Source organism: Lissotriton helveticus, chromosome 1_2, assembly GCF_964261635.1.
Source record: "Lissotriton helveticus chromosome 1_2, aLisHel1.1, whole genome shotgun sequence".
In the NCBI taxonomy this organism is placed as follows: domain Eukaryota; kingdom Metazoa; phylum Chordata; class Amphibia; order Caudata; family Salamandridae; genus Lissotriton; species Lissotriton helveticus.
In genome coordinates, this window is record NC_136058.1 from 27,652,655 (window position 1) to 27,671,086 (window position 18,432).

Consider the following 18,432-nt stretch of genomic DNA (forward strand, 5'->3'; position numbering starts at 1 on the left):
GAGTAATTGAATACAAAGGTTGCCTCCCTAAAGTGCATCGCCATTAACTTTTTGATCCCAGAGCCCCTGATGAAGTGTTTTCTGAACACGAAACGCGTTGGGTGTGACATGACTTTGTGAGTTCCAGTTCGAGGTCGCATGCCGCTTCCTGCAATAAATGAAACTTGGCACTAATTTACCTGTGTGAGCGGAGTTTTCTACAGCAGGCATCTACTCTTGTTGGATATACATATATATATATATATATATATATATATATATATATATATATATATATATATATATATATATATATATATTCAACCATCAAAGTTGCCCTTAGTGAGAATGCCCTCACAACAACGTTCCCCATACAGCGAGGTCAGCAGTGGGCTCATGCTCCTAATGCACGCATTGTTAACAGGCTGACACGTTTCGGAGGTTAATCCTTCATCTTGAGCCCTTCACAAACTCCCAAACAACAGCGTAGTTCAGAACACCTGCATTTATTCAAAATTGAGTCCCACCCCATTCATCAGGATCTCTCGTCACCTTGGGCGTATACTGCAAGGCATTGTGGTATTAGCAGTCTGAACCAGAAATCAAACCCATGTGGGTGCTGTGGCTGGAAAGAAGTGAAAATTAAAATCCCATGTGGGTCAATGTCAATACAAGGTGCAGTTCCCGCTACTATCAACACAACACCCGCTGTCGAGCGTTACTTGTCCTTTCTGCCTGTCGGGTCTTCCCAACAGCGTAGGTCTGCACTCACGCGGCGGGCATCCTCGCGATTTGGGCAATGCGCCAAAATTCAACCATCAAAGTTGCCCTTAGTGAGAATGCCCTCACAACAACGTTCCCCATACAGCGAGGTCAGCAGTGGGCTCATGCTCCTAATGCACGCATTGTTAACAGGCTGACGCGTTTCGGAGGTTAATCCTTCATCTTGAGCCCTTCACAAACTCCCAAACAACAGCGTAGTTCAGAACACCTGCTTTTATTCAAAATTGAGTCCCGCCCCATTCAGCAGGATCTCTCGTCACCTTGGGCGTATACTGCAAGGCATTGTGGTATTAGTAGTCTAAACCAGAAATCAAACCCATGTGGGTGCTGTGGCTGGAAAGAAGTGAAAATTAAAATCCCATGTGGGTCAATGTCAATACAAGGTGCAGTTCCCGCTACTTTCAACACAACACCCGCTGTCGAGCGTTACTTGTCCTTTCTGACTGTCGGGTCTTCCCAACAGCCTAGGTCGGCACTCACGCGGCGGGGCATCTTCGCGACTTGAGCCAAGCCGCCAAAATTCAACCATCAAAGTTGCCCTTAGTGAGAATGCCCTCACAACAACGTTCCCCATACAGCGAGGTCAGCAGTGGGCTCATGCTCCTAATGCACGCATTATTAACAGGCTGACGCGTTTCGGAGATTAATCCTTCATCTTGAGCCCTTCACAAACTCCCAAACAACAGCGTAATTCAGAACACCTGCTTTTATTCAAAATTGAGTCCCGCCCCATTCAGCAGGATCTCTCGTCACCTTGGGCGTATACTGCAAGGCATTGTGGTATTAGCAGTCTGAACCAGAAATCAAACCCATGTGGGTGCTGTGGCTGGAAAGAAGTGAAAATGAAAATCCCATATGGGTCAATGTCAATACAAAGTGCAGTTCCCTCTGCTATCAACACAACACCCGCTGTCAAGCGTTACTCGTCCTTTCAGCCTGTCGGGTCTTCCCAACAGCATAGGTCCGCACTCACGCGGTGGGGCATCCTCGCGACTTGGGCCAAGCCGCCAAAATTCAACCATCAAAGTTGTCCTTAGTGAGAATGCCCTCACAACAACGTTCCCCATACAGCGAGGTCAGCAGTGGGCACATGCTCCAAATGCACGCATTGTTAACAGACTGACGCGTTTCATAGGTTAATCCTTCATCTTGAGCCCTTCACAAACTCCCAAACAACAGCGTAGTTCAGAACACCTGCTTTTATTCTAAATTGAGACCCGACCCATTCAGCAGGATCTCTCGTCACCTTGGGCGTATACTGCAAGGCATTGTGGTATTAGCAGTCTGAACCAGAAATCAAACCCATGTGGGTGCTGTGGCTGGAAAGAAGTGAAAATTAAAATCCCATGTGGGTCAATGTCAATACAAGGTGCAGTTCCCGCTGCTATCAACACAACACCCGCTGTCGAGCGTTACTTGTCCTTTCTGCCTGTCGGGTCTTCCCAACAGCGTAGGTCCGCACTCACGCGGCGGGGCATCCTCGCGACTTTTCAACCATCAAAGTTGCCCTTAGTGAGAATGCCCTCACAACAACGTTCCCCATACAGCGAGGTCAGCAGTGGGCTCATGCTCCGAATGCACGCATTGTTAACAGGCTGACGCGTTTCGGAGGTTAATCCTTAATCTTGAGCCCTTCACAAACTCCCAAACAACAGCGTAGTTCAGAACACCTGCTTTTATTCGAAATTGAGTCCCGCCCCATTCAGCAGGATCTCTCGTCACCTTGGGCGTATACTGCAAGGCATTGTGGTATTAGCAGTCTGAACCAGAAATCAAACCCATGTGGGTGCTGTGGCTGGAAAGAAGTGAAAATTAAAATCCCATGTGGGTCAATGTCAATACAAGGTGCAGTTCCCGCTGCTATAAACACAACACCCGCTGTTGAGCGTTACTTGTCCTTTCTGCCTGTCGGGTCTTCCCAACAGCGTAGGTCCGCACTCACGCGGCAGGGCATCCTCGCAACTTGTGCCACGCCGCCAAAATTCAACCATCAAAGTTGCCCTTAGTGAGAATGCCCTCACTACAACGTTCCCCATACAGCGAGGTCAGCAGTGGGCTCATGCTCCTAATGCACGCATTGTTAACAGGCTGACGCGTTTCGGAGGTTAATCCTTCATCTTGAGCCCTTCACAAACTCCCAAACAACAGCGTAGTTCAGAACACCTGCTTTTATTCAAATTTGAGTCCCGCCCCATTCAGCAGGATCTCTCGTCACCTTGGGCGTATACTGCAAGGCATTGTGGTATTAGCAGTCTGAACCAGAAATCAAACCCATGTGGGTGCTTTGGCTGGAAAGAAGTGAAAATTAAAATCCCATGTGGGTCAATGTCAATACAAAGTGCAGTTCCCGCTGCTATCAACACAACACCCACTGTCGAGCGTTACTTGTCCTTTCTGCCTGTCGGGTCTTCCCAACAGCGTAGGTCCGCACTCACACGGCGGGGCATCCTCGCGACTTGGGCCAAGCCTCCAAAATTCAACCATCAAAGTTGCCCTTAGTGAGAATGCCCTCACAACAACGTTCCCCATAGAGCGAGGTCAGAAGCGGCCTCATGCTCCTAATGCACACATTGTTAACAGGCTGACGCGTTTCGGAGGTTAATCCTTCATCTTGAGCCCTTCACAAACTCCCAAACAACAGCGTAGTTCAGAACACCTGCTTTTATTCAAAATTGAGTCCCGCCCCATTCAGCAGGATCTCTCGTCACCTTGGGCGTATACTGCAAGGCATTGTGGTATTAGCAGTCTGAACCAGAAATCAAACCCATGTGGGTGCTGTGGCTGGAAAGAAGTGAAAATTAAAATCCCATGTGGGTCAATGTCAATACAGGGTGCAGTTCCCGCTACTATCAACACAACACCCGCTGTCGAGCGTTACTTGTCCTTTCTGCCTGTCGGGTCTTCCCAACAGCATAGGTCCGCACTCACGTGGCGCGGCATCCTCGCGACTTGGGCCAAGCCGCCAAAATTCAACCATCAAAGTTGCCCTTAGTGAGAATGCCCTCACAACAACGTTCCCCATACAGAGAGGTCAGCAGTGGGCTCATGCTCCTAATGCACGCATTGTTAACAGGCTGACGCGTTTCGGAGGTTAATCCTTCATCTTGAGCCCTTCACAAACTCCCAAACAACAGCGTAGTTCAGAACACCTGCTTTTATTCAAAATTGAGTCCCACCCCATTCAGCAGGATCTCTCGTCACCTTGGGCGTATACTGCAAGGCATTGTGGTATTAGCAGTCTGAACCAGAAATCAAACCCATGTGGGTGCTGTGGCTGGAAAGAAGTGAAAATTAAAATCCCATGTGGGTCAATGTCAATACAAGGTGCAGTTCCCGCTGCTATCAACACAACACCCGCTGTCGAGCGTTACTTGTCCTTTCTGCCTGTCGGGTCTTCCCAACAGCGTAGGTCCACACTCACACGGCGGGGCATCCTCGCGACTTGGGCCAAGCCGCCAAAATTCAACCATCAAAGTTGCCCTTAGTGAGAATGCCCTCACAACAACGTTCCCCATACAGCGAGGTCAGCAGTGGGCTCATGCTCCTAATGCACGCATTGTTAACAGGCTGACGCGTTTCGGAGGTTAATCTTTCATCTTGAGCCCTTCACAAACTCCCAAACAACAGCATAGTTCAGAACACCTGCTTTTATTCAAAATTGAGTCCCGCCCCATTCAGCAGGATCTCTCGTCACCTTGGGCGTATACTGCAAGGCATTGTGGTATTAGCAGTCTGAACCAGAAATCAAACCCATGTGGGTGCTGTGGCTGGAAAGAAGTGAAAATTAAAATCCCATGTGGGTCAATGTCAATACAAGGTGCAGTTCCCGCTGCCATCAACAAGACACCCTCTGTCGAGCGTTACTTGTCCTTTCTGCCTGTCGGGTCTTCCCAATAGCGTAGGTCCGCACTCACGCGGCGGGGCATCCTCGCGACTTGGGCCAAGCCGCCAAAATTCAACCATCAAAGTTGCCCTTAGTGAGAATGCCCTCACAACAACGTTATCCATACAGCGAGGTCAGCAGTAGGCTCATGCTCCTAATGCACGCATTGTTAACAGGCTGACGCGTTTCGGAGGTTAATCCTTCATCTTGAGCCCTTCACAAACTCCCAAACAACAACGTAGTTCAGAACACCTGCTTTTATTCAAAATTGAGTCCCGCCCCATTCAGCAGGATCTCTCGTCACCTTGGGTGTATACTGCAAGGCATTGTGGTATTAGCAGTCTGAACCAGAAATCAAACCCATGTGGGTGCTGTGGCTGGAAAGAAGTGAAAATTAAAATCCCATGTGGGTCAATGTCAATACAAGGTGCAGTTCCCGCTGCTATCAACACAACACCCGCTGTCGAGCGTTACTTGTCCTTTCTGCCTGTCGGGTCTTCCCAACAGCGTAGGTCCGCACTCATGCGGCGGGGCATCCTCGCGACTTGGGCCAAGCCGCCAAAATTCAACCATCAAAGTTGCCCTTAGTGAGAATGCCCTCACAACAAAGTTCCCCATACAGCGAGGTCAGCAGTGGGCTCATGCTCCTAATGCACGCATTGTTAACAGGCTGACGCGTTTCGGAGGTTAATCCTTCATCTTGAGCCCTTCACAAACCCCCAAACAACAGCGTAGTTCAGAACACCTGCTTTTATTCAAAATTGAGTCCCGCCCCATTCAGCAGGATCTCTCGTCACCTTGGGCGTATACTGCAAGGCATTGTGGTATTAGCAGTCTGAACCAGAAATCAAACCCATGTGGGTGCTGTGGCTGCAAAGAAGTGAAAATTAAAATCCCATGTGGGTCAATGTCAATACAAGGTGCAGTTCCCGCTGCTATCAACAAGACACCCGCTGTCGAGCGTTACTTGTCCTTTCTGCCTGTCGGGTCTTCCCAATAGCGTAGGTCCGCACTCACGCGGCGGGGCATCCTCGCGACTTGGGCCAAGCCGCCAAAATTCAACCATCAAAGTTGCCCTTAGTGAGAATGCCCTCACAACAACGTTCCCCATACAGCGAGGTCAGCAGTGGGCTCATGCTCCTAATGCACGCATTGTTAACAGGCTGACGCGTTTCGGAGGTTAATCCTTCATCTTGAGCCCTTCACAAACTCCCAAACAACAGCGTAATTCAGAACACCTGCTTTTATTCAAAATTGAGTCCCGCCCCATTCAGCAGGATCTCTCGTCACCTTGGGCGTATACTGCAAGGCATTGTGGTATTAGCAGTCTGAACCAGAAATCAAACCCATGTGGGTGCTGTGGCTGGAAAGAAGTGAAAATGAAAATCCCATATGGGTCAATGTCAATACAAAGTGCAGTTCCCTCTGCTATCAACACAACACCCGCTGTCAAGCGTTACTCGTCCTTTCAGCCTGTCGGGTCTTCCCAACAGCATAGGTCCGCACTCACGAGGTGGGGCATCCTCGCGACTTGGGCCAAGCCGCCAAAATTCAACCATCAAAGTTGTCCTTAGTGAGAATGCCCTCACAACAACGTTCCCCATACAGCGAGGTCAGCAGTGGGCTCATGCTCCTAATGCACGCATTGTTAACAGACTGACGCGTTTCATAGGTTAATCCTTCATCTTGAGCCCTTCACAAACTCCCAAACAACAGCGTAGTTCAGAACACCTGCTTTTATTCTAAATTGAGACCCGACCCATTCAGCAGGATCTCTCGTCACCTTGGGCGTATACTGCAAGGCATTGTGGTATTAGCAGTCTGAACCAGAAATCAAACCCATGTGGGTGCTGTGGCTGGAAAGAAGTGAAAATTAAAATCCCATGTGGGTCAATGTCAATACAAGGTGCAGTTCCCGCTGCTATCAACACAACACCCGCTGTCGAGCGTTACTTGTCCTTTCTGCCTGTCGGGTCTTCCCAACAGCGTAGGTCCGCACTCACGCGGCGGGGCATCCTCGCGACTTTTCAACCATCAAAGTTGCCCTTAGTGAGAATGCCCTCACAACAACGTTCCCCATACAGCGAGGTCAGCAGTGGGCTCATGCTCCGAATGCACGCATTGTTAACAGGCTGACGCGTTTCGGAGGTTAATCCTTAATCTTGAGCCCTTCACAAACTCCCAAACAACAGCGTAGTTCAGAACACCTGCTTTTATTCGAAATTGAGTCCCGCCCCATTCAGCAGGATCTCTCGTCACCTTGGGCGTATACTGCAAGGCATTGTGGTATTAGCAGTCTGAACCAGAAATCAAACCCATGTGGGTGCTGTGGCTGGAAAGAAGTGAAAATTAAAATCCCATGTGGGTCAATGTCAATACAAGGTGCAGTTCCCGCTGCTATAAACACAACACCCGCTGTTGAGCGTTACTTGTCCTTTCTGCCTGTCGGGTCTTCCCAACAGCGTAGGTCCGCACTCACGCGGCAGGGCATCCTCGCAACTTGTGCCACGCCGCCAAAATTCAACCATCAAAGTTGCCCTTAGTGAGAATGCCCTCACTACAACGTTCCCCATACAGCGAGGTCAGCAGTGGGCTCATGCTCCTAATGCACGCATTGTTAACAGGCTGACGCGTTTCGGAGGTTAATCCTTCATCTTGAGCCCTTCACAAACTCCCAAACAACAGCGTAGTTCAGAACACCTGCTTTTATTCAAATTTGAGTCCCGCCCCATTCAGCAGGATCTCTCGTCACCTTGGGCGTATACTGCAAGGCATTGTGGTATTAGCAGTCTGAACCAGAAATCAAACCCATGTGGGTGCTTTGGCTGGAAAGAAGTGAAAATTAAAATCCCATGTGGGTCAATGTCAATACAAAGTGCAGTTCCCGCTGCTATCAACACAACACCCACTGTCGAGCGTTACTTGTCCTTTCTGCCTGTCGGGTCTTCCCAACAGCGTAGGTCCGCACTCACACGGCGGGGCATCCTCGCGACTTGGGCCAAGCCTCCAAAATTCAACCATCAAAGTTGCCCTTAGTGAGAATGCCCTCACAACAACGTTCCCCATAGAGCGAGGTCAGAAGCGGCCTCATGCTCCTAATGCACACATTGTTAACAGGCTGACGCGTTTCGGAGGTTAATCCTTCATCTTGAGCCCTTCACAAACTCCCAAACAACAGCGTAGTTCAGAACACCTGCTTTTATTCAAAATTGAGTCCCGCCCCATTCAGCAGGATCTCTCGTCACCTTGGGCGTATACTGCAAGGCATTGTGGTATTAGCAGTCTGAACCAGAAATCAAACCCATGTGGGTGCTGTGGCTGGAAAGAAGTGAAAATTAAAATCCCATGTGGGTCAATGTCAATACAGGGTGCAGTTCCCGCTACTATCAACACAACACCCGCTGTCGAGCGTTACTTGTCCTTTCTGCCTGTCGGGTCTTCCCAACAGCATAGGTCCGCACTCACGTGGCGCGGCATCCTCGCGACTTGGGCCAAGCCGCCAAAATTCAACCATCAAAGTTGCCCTTAGTGAGAATGCCCTCACAACAACGTTCCCCATACAGAGAGGTCAGCAGTGGGCTCATGCTCCTAATGCACGCATTGTTAACAGGCTGACGCGTTTCGGAGGTTAATCCTTCATCTTGAGCCCTTCACAAACTCCCAAACAACAGCGTAGTTCAGAACACCTGCTTTTATTCAAAATTGAGTCCCACCCCATTCAGCAGGATCTCTCGTCACCTTGGGCGTATACTGCAAGGCATTGTGGTATTAGCAGTCTGAACCAGAAATCAAACCCATGTGGGTGCTGTGGCTGGAAAGAAGTGAAAATTAAAATCCCATGTGGGTCAATGTCAATACAAGGTGCAGTTCCCGCTGCCATCAACAAGACACCCGCTGTCGAGCGTTACTTGTCCTTTCTGCCTGTCGGGTCTTCCCAATAGCGTAGGTCCGCACTCACGCGGCGGGGCATCCTCGCGACTTGGGCCAAGCCGCCAAAATTCAACCATCAAAGTTGCCCTTAGTGAGAATGCCCTCACAACAACGTTATCCATACAGCGAGGTCAGCAGTAGGCTCATGCTCCTAATGCACGCATTGTTAACAGGCTGACGCGTTTCGGAGGTTAATCCTTCATCTTGAGCCCTTCACAAACTCCCAAACAACAACGTAGTTCAGAACACCTGCTTTTATTCAAAATTGAGTCCCGCCCCATTCAGCAGGATCTCTCGTCACCTTGGGTGTATACTGCAAGGCATTGTGGTATTAGCAGTCTGAACCAGAAATCAAACCCATGTGGGTGCTGTGGCTGGAAAGAAGTGAAAATTAAAATCCCATGTGGGTCAATGTCAATACAAGGTGCAGTTCCCGCTGCTATCAACACAACACCCGCTGTCGAGCGTTACTTGTCCTTTCTGCCTGTCGGGTCTTCCCAACAGCGTAGGTCCGCACTCATGCGGCGGGGCATCCTCGCGACTTGGGCCAAGCCGCCAAAATTCAACCATCAAAGTTGCCCTTAGTGAGAATGCCCTCACAACAAAGTTCCCCATACAGCGAGGTCAGCAGTGGGCTCATGCTCCTAATGCACGCATTGTTAACAGGCTGACGCGTTTCGGAGGTTAATCCTTCATCTTGAGCCCTTCACAAACCCCCAAACAACAGCGTAGTTCAGAACACCTGCTTTTATTCAAAATTGAGTCCCGCCCCATTCAGCAGGATCTCTCGTCACCTTGGGCGTATACTGCAAGGCATTGTGGTATTAGCAGTCTGAACCAGAAATCAAACCCATGTGGGTGCTGTGGCTGCAAAGAAGTGAAAATTAAAATCCCATGTGGGTCAATGTCAATACAAGGTGCAGTTCCCGCTGCTATCAACAAGACACCCGCTGTCGAGCGTTACTTGTCCTTTCTGCCTGTCGGGTCTTCCCAATAGCGTAGGTCCGCACTCACGCGGCGGGGCATCCTCGCGACTTGGGCCAAGCCGCCAAAATTCAACCATCAAAGTTGCCCTTAGTGAGAATGCCCTCACAACAACGTTCCCCATACAGCGAGGTCAGCAGTGGGCTCATGCTCCTAATGCACGCATTGTTAACAGGCTGACGCGTTTCGGAGGTTAATCCTTCATCTTGAGCCCTTCACAAACTCCCATACAACAGCGTAGTTCAGAACACCTGCTTTTATTCAAAATTGAGTCCCGCCCCATTCAGCAGGACCTCTCGTCACCTTGGGCGTATACTGCAAGGCATTGTGGTATAAGCAGTCTGAACCAGAAATCAAACCCATGTGGGTGCTGTGGCTGGAAAGAAGTGAAAATTAAAATCCCATGTGGGTCAATGTCAATACAAGGTGCAGTTCCCGCTGCTATCAACACAACACCCGCTGTCGAGCGTTACTTGTCCTTTCTGCCTGTCGGGTCTTCCCAACATCGTAGGTCCGCACTCACGCGGCGGGGCATCCTCGGGACTTGGGCCAAGCCGCCAAAATTCAACCATCAAAGTTGCCCTTAGTGAGAATGCCATCACAACAACGTTATCCATACAGCGAGGTCAGCAGTAGGCTCATGCTCCTAATGCACGCATTGTTAACAGGCTGACGCGTTTCGGAGGTTAATCCTTCATCTTGAGCCCTTCACAAACTCCCAAACAACAGCGTAGTTCAGAACACCTGCTTTTATTCAAAATTGAGTCCCGCCCCATTCAGCAGGATCTCTCGTCACCTTGGGTGTATACTGCAAGGCATTGTGGTATTAGCAGTCTGAACCAGAAATCAAACCCATGTGGGTGCTGTGGCTGGAAAGAAGTGAAAATTAAAATCCCATGTGGGTCAATGTCAATACAAGGTGCAGTTCCCGCTGCTATCAACACAACACCCGCTGCCGAGCGTTACTTGTCCTTTCTGCCTGTCGGGTCTTCCCAACAGCGTAGGTCCGCACTCATGCGGCGGGGCATCCTCGCGACTTGGGCCAAGCCGCCAAAATTCAACCATCAAAGTTGCCCTTAGTGAGAATGCCCTCACAACAAAGTTCCCCATACAGCGAGGTCAGCAGTGGGCTCATGCTCCTAATGCACGCATTGTTAACAGGCTGACGCGTTTCGGAGGTTAATCCTTCATCTTGAGCCCTTCACAAACTCCCAAACAACAGCGTAGTTCAGAACACCTGCTTTTATTCAAAATTGAGTCCCGCCCCATTCAGCAGGATCTCTCGTCACCTTGGGTGTATACTGCAAGGCATTGTGGTATTAGCAGTCTGAACCAGAAATCAAACCCATGTGGGTGCTGTGGCTGGAAAGAAGTGAAAATTAAAATCCCATGTGGGTCAATGTCAATACAAGGTGCAGTTCCCGCTGCTATCAACACAACACCCGCTGTCGAGCGTTACTTGTCCTTTCTGCCTGTCGGGTCTTCCCAACAGCGTAGGTCCACACTCACGCAGCGGGGCATCCTGGCGACTTAGGCCAAGCCGCCAAAATTCAACCATCAAAGTTGCCCTTAGTGAGAATGCCCTCACAACCACGTTCCCCATACCGCGGGGTCAGCAGTGGGCTCATGCTCCTAATGCACGCATTGTTAACATTATATATTTTTTTAATGCTATAAAACTGTCATAAGAACAATCTATGAGAAAAGTGTCATGGACTTTCACAAGACAATTGACAAATGGCATGATAAAGGCATCCTTAAAGACTTGGATTACAAATATATCTGTTGCGAGGTACCATAGATACCAACATTCTACCATTTACCCAAAGTGCATAAAAGCACGAAGAATCCACCAGGAAGACCTACAGTCTCCTCATTGAACAGCTTATTGGAAAAAGCTTCGATATACATTGACTGTTTCCTTAACCCATGGGTCCGTGACTTGAGCTCATATGTAAAAGATACAAAAGACTTTTTGAGACTCATTGCCAACATACAGTGGGAACCAGACATGCTCCTGGTGACATTAGACGTCACGAGTCTTTACACGAGTATTCAACATGAAAAAGGCCTTCGGGCGATTGAGTTCTTTTTGAAGAAACATGAAGCAAAATTTTATGAGCATAACTGTATGCTGATGGAATTAATTGAGTTCTGTCTGCGAAACAATATTTTTCTTTTTGCAGGAGAACTGTATCGACAAGAGCAGGGGACCTCAATGGGTTTGTGCTTCTCCCCCAGCTATGCGAATCTTTTCGTAGGCTGGTGGGACAAGCACGTGGCATGGGCAGGGGAACACGAAAAGTGGCTTGACAACATTGTCTTGTGGGCTCGCTACATAGACGATCTCTTCATAATTTGGAAAGGATCAACCAAGGATGCGAAGTCCTATGTAGCGGCCCTCAACAACCATGACTATAACTTGAAATTCACCGACTGCATAAGTCAAGAAGAAGTTGCATACTTGGACCTAAGAGTATATATAGAGGAAGGCAAGTATAACAAAGCCCTCATTCGTAAACCCACAGCTGGAAATAGTACTCTACATGCGTCCAGCTTTCATCCAGACAATGTTATCAAGGGAATTCCCTTTGGCGAACTGGTGCGAATAAAAAGGAATTGCACAGTAGAAACGGAATTCCAAAAAGCTAAAGAGGAATCTTTCCAAAGATTACGAAAGAGAGGGTACAGAGAAGGTACTTTAAGAGCAGCTGAATTGAAAGGCGAATGCTTAGAAAGGACGAATCTGGTGATGGGAGAAGCCAAAAATAAGAAAGGCAAAGAAAAATATGTCATTAGAATGATTACGGACTTTTCAGCTAAGTCCTCTGAAATCCACCAAATCTTCCGTAAAAACTGGAGAATCCTGAGACTTGACAACATCATAGGGATTTAACAGAAGCACCACTGATTACATACAGGAAAATGGCCCACACTTAGTACCCACCTAGTGAGGAGCCACTTTCCAAAAAATCCTAAAAGAAAAGAGATAGTCACAGGATATTTACCTTGCATGAATTGCAAAGCATGCAGGAATGGCCACAAAGTGAAAGAGTTCAGCATTCCAGGCAGGAAAACTAAAAGAAAAATCAATAAACTAATGAACTGCAATACTGATTTTGCAGTCTACTGCCTTACATGTCCATGTGGACTCAATTACATTGGGAGCACTATCCATCCCGCTAAAAAGCGGGTGCTCGAGCACATGAGGGCCATAACAAACCGTGACATGGTATATCCAGTGGCACGCCATTTTCAAGAATTCCACAAGTCCAACTCGAAACTCTTGAGGTATTTCTGTGTAGACTGCATCCCAAATGATGAGAGAGGGGGTGAAAGACTAAGAAAGCTACGACAACTAGAGTCCAGGTATATAATAGAAATGCAGTCAAAGAGTCCTGCTGGACTCAACAATGAGGAAGAACTATGGGCACACATAAGATGAGACCCTTACGCGTGCTGATAGAAAGATATTTGTTTTTACCGAAAAATACGTACTGCCACATACTGAGGAGTAGGGACACACAAGGGTCTTGTACACATGTGAGGGCACAGGAAAATTATAAGAGTAGGGAGAGATATGCTAGCCACGCTTAGTAGGGAAGGTTACCCCAATGTTTACATAGAGTCTTGGTTAGCCCATCCAGGGCTTGAAGAGTAATCGAGGATTACAATAACTGGAGGCAGTGGTACATGATGCATGTAATGGATGAAATGTTCAGCTAAAGGAAAATGTTTGTTGATCCACCAATAGTATAAACCTTGCAATGAATTAGGTTTTGGTGCAGTAAGCTACTTTCACTAAGACATGTGAATTTAGAACCAATGTTGTAATGTAGAATAAGATGAGACTTCCCTTTACTCTCTACACACTACAAGATGGCCCCCCCAGGATGACCATGTAAGCTTGACCTTATTGTCCCTCATTGATTGCAATGAATTCTGACATCCAAGAAACAAACCTATTTTTTTCATGTAATGAACTTTATTTTGTATATAAAAATGTGTTGAACCATTACCTCCCTGACATTGACAAAGGAGTGAAGCCGAAACGCGTCTGTCGGGACATTTGTTTTCAGAATAAATAATTGAAACTACCTCCTTGTGTGCGCCTCATGTGATGCTCCTGTAGAGAATGGAGTGACGTACAGGAATATATATATATATATATATATATATATATATATATATATATATATATATATATATATATATATATATATATATATATATATATCTGTATCTATATATCTATATATATATATATTCACTGAAAAAACCATAGGTTAGAGACCATATATAGTTAACTCTACATTTTATTGACATAAAACCAATGAAATTCCATATATAGTTAGTTGCACTAACTATATATCGCGCACCCGCAATCCACTGCTGATGATGTCACATATTACATCATTCATGACATGGTCAGTGACATCACTGATGACATCACTGATGACATCTCAAATGACATCACTGATGACATCTCAATTGACATCACTGATCACAACACTGATGATATCATTCATGTGATAATACGATGCACGTCCTCACACTCTAATATTACCTTTGATACACCCAGTGTTAAACACAGACAACCATTCTTGAAGTCATTGACACACCAATACCAGTCACTACATATGCACACACTGATTCCTAGGTCTATACACACAACCACTCATTTAGCCATAAAATTACTCATACATATAGTCACTCATCAATACAACACTATCATCTGCACTCAAACACCTATACAGACACTCACATTCTGCCACTCATCCATTGAGTTACTAACACATCTAGTCAGTCATGCAAAGATTCAATCACACTTCTATTTCCTCAACTATACAGTTATACACAAAACACCTTACTTATTCAAACATATACTAACATATACTTACTTTGGTATACAATTACTGATACAAGTACACAATGATCCATACAGCCACTCGCACAATTAGTGGCTCTTATGTATAGTCATTTATATATGCCATCTACCTACACACACACTCAGTCTCCCATACAAATACTCGGGCAACCAATCAATAACACATATAGCCTGTCGTATAGCTACTGATCAACACATGCAGTAGCTTACACACCAGACATACTGTTGCCCACATTCAGACAGTTTAGTCACTAACCCATGCATTCAGTAAGACACATTTAATCACTCAATCATACAGTCAGTCACGCACCTACTGAATCTTTCATCCAGACACTTATATATCCTCTCATTCTTCAATATGTAAAACATATTTAAACTTTACAGAAACACACAGTCACTGGATGATGTCATCAGTGATGTCATCAGTGATGTCATTTGAGATGTCATCAGTGATGTCATCAGTGATGTCACTGACCATGTCATGAATGATGTAATATATGACATCATCAGCAGTGGATTGCGGGCGCGCGATATATTGTTAGTGCAACTAACTATATATGGAATTTCATTGGTTTTATGTCAATAAAATGTCCAGCTAACTATACATGGTCTCTAACCTATAGTTTTTTCAGTGAATTTTCAAGGTTTTGTAAATGCTAATTCCTAACTATATATAGTCTATAACCTATGTTTTTTTCAGTGAATTTCAATGGTTTTTTAATAGCAAATATCAAAACCTTTAAAATGTATTCTTCTTTAAATCGAAAAATATATTTTATATGTTTTAATAAATTTTTTTATGTATTTTTTTTTTATTATTTTTTTTGTTTCGCTCCCGGTACGCGAACCGGTGAGCTTCCCGTTAGCTCAATTTGGTGCTGCGACTCGGTCCGCGAACCGGTAAACGTTCCGTTTGCGCAACTACCGCGTTAGAAAACAACATCGTGAGGCGTCGCGTAAACGCGACGTATCGCGTTGTCGCGTAATGCGTCATATGACGCGCCGCGTTAGCGCACCCGGAAGCGCTCCGGTCCGCGAAGCGAGGCGCGAAGCGCAGCTTCCCGGAAGCGATCCGGGGCGCGGCGCGGAGCGCGTAACTTAAGCATAACAGGTCATGTGACTTGTTAATAACAGTTCTCATTGGTTCATTTCACTTTTGGTTTCCTAATGTTGTTAGGCTAGGTCATGTGACCTAAAAATAACACTTTTCATTGGTTTAGAACTATTTTTTTTTCCCAAATGATGAAAACCCCTCCTTGTTTTTACCTCATTCTTACTTTCTACTTCCAGAGAGCAAGACCTATTTTTGACAATGGCTTCTGTAATAGCTGCAGCTGGTGCTTCTCAGCAACCACCACCACCACCACCACCACCAAAAGGACCACCTCCAACACTGGACTTTGGTAGAGAGGAAGATAATGAGGACAAAGAGGAGGAGGAGGAGGAAGAGCAAGTAAGGCAGTTCCTGCCAGAAACACCAAGGCAGAGCCGTATTAAAGAGCACTACATATGGCAATTTTTTAAAATTCCACGTGGACAAAAGAAGGTCAATCCACCCCAGGTGTCTTGTTTGATATGTAAAAATATACTTTCTCGTGGCAACCCCAACAAGAAATACAGCTTTGGGAATCATACAATGATTCGCCACATGGAGCAATGGCATCCTAATAATCTTTCCCAAGCACAAGTAAGGGATCTTGCTGCCAACCCCCCAAATGTCATCCCCAGCACCTCCAGTGGACAAAGCTCAATCGCCGGACCAGAAGGCCGAGAAATAATCCACAATATTCAAGCTCCTTTTGAACACTACAAAATAGTTTGTATATATTGTGGAGGAACTATTTGTTATGGAGAGAAGAGTATTACTTTGATTAACCGAGCTGGAGAAAATCATAAATGCAACAAGATGAGAAAACAATGAATCCTTTTTATTTTTTTTTGCTCCTGTTGAGACATGTTCAAACCCTGCTTTTTTGTTATTTCCCCTAAAAAAACACAAAAAAAAACAAAATAGTTTTCAAAAATCAAAAAAACATCAAAAATTTGTTCAGAAAATTAAGAAAAAAAAGATAAAAAAAGAAAAAGAATAAAAAAACAGTTATTTTCAGAACTACCTTCCATTTATAACAAAATTGCTAACATTTTTATACCCTGTCTTTCTTTTTTCCTCATAGTACGCTCCTCGGACCCCTTCCCAGTGCGCGTACCGGGGGCTCCCCACGCAAAAAAAAAGATTTTTTATTTTTTTTGCCCCGTGGGGCCCTTTTAAAGCCTCCACATCAAACCTAGGGGGTCAGGGAGGATCTACTATGCCCCCTTATGGTCATTTCCCCATTTGTTTTGGCCTCCCCTTGTCTCTCGATCCTACCGAGAGACAAGATGGCGGTCGCTCCGGACTGTTTAGAATGTTGACAGACACCGGAGAGCCAATCAGCTTCGCTTCGCGAAGTTCCATCACGCGTCAGGTACGCGAACCGGGGCGCTGCCCAGGGCGCGCACAGATATATATATTTTTTTTTAACGTTCATTTCTCAAAATCCACTGGAGCACATATATTGAGACCTAGCAAAGGCACATCGGGCTACCAGTCCCTACAATTTTGCCAAGTTTCGTGCAAATCCATTCAGCCGTTCGGGCTAAAAGTGAGGCAACCGCCCTATGGAAAAATGAATGGGAAAAACGAGTTTTGGAACCCCCCTTTTTTCTCAGCCCCCCCTTGACGAAACCCCCCCAAATTTCCAGGGGCTGCTTAGAAACAAAATGTTCCATTTTCCTGAAATTTCAGCCAATTCCGTCCTCAAACGCCAAAGTTATTCGACATAGAATTTTCAAAAATCCCATCGGAAAAAAATCCTAACTATATATACCTACTGGTGACCGCCAGTAGGTAATATAGATATTTAGATATAGATATATAGCTATATAGATATATAGACATATAGATATATAGATATAGATATATATCGGGCGCACTCCCTGTTGGTGAGATATTAGGATCAGGAGAAAGGTGTCAGGCACATCGGCGACTGCAGCTACCTGACGCGTTTCGGGCATACGCCCTTATTCATAGGAATACGCTGCTACCACACATTGCACCATTTTGGTCTCCCAGTGTTACCAAATATAATGTCCTTGTTGTGCCCCCAGCACCTTTTCAAATACTGTCAGATGCCTGTTGGTCCGCTCTGTTCCTCGGTTGAAAAGCAGCGGAACCGCTCCTCTCAGGGGCAGTACGCCTCTTGACCGGACCGGACGAATTAGATTCAAACTCACAGTTTGCCAAAGGCAAGGCACACTCCCTGTTGGCTAGATATTAGGATCAGGAGAAGGGTGTCAGGCACATCGGCATCTGCAGCTACCTGGCACGTTTCGGGCATCCGCCCTTCTTCATAGGAATACGCTGCTACCACACATTGCCACCATTTTGGGCTACCACTGTTCGCCCTTTTAACGAAACAATCAATAAGCCAAAGACACACAGGTGAGTCACAATACTGCATTATGGGACTGGAAGTCTATTCAAATAAATCCCAAGTGGGGCTGGTGGCAAGTTGCAGTAAATTACCAAATATAATGTCCTCGTTGTGCCCCCAGCACCTTTTCAAATACTGCCAGATGCCTGTTGGTCCGCTCTGCTCCTCGATTGAAAAGCAGCGGAACCTCATTGGCAGTGCTCCTCTCGACTGGACTGGCGAATCAGATTCAAACTCACAGTTGCCCAAGGTGAGGCTCACTCCCTGTTGGCGAGATATTAGGATCAGGAGAAGGGTGTCAGGCACATCGGCGTCTGCAGCTACCTGACGCGTTTCGGGCATACACCCTTCTTCATAGGAATACGCTGCTACCACACACTGGTGGAGAAGTGTGGCTCAATGGTTAGAGCGGCAGACCCTGATGCAGAAGTCTGGCCCAGGACTATGGTTCAATTCCCGCCTCGGAGGGTCTTGAGCTCAATTTCCTCGGACCTGATAATTCTCGCATCGGT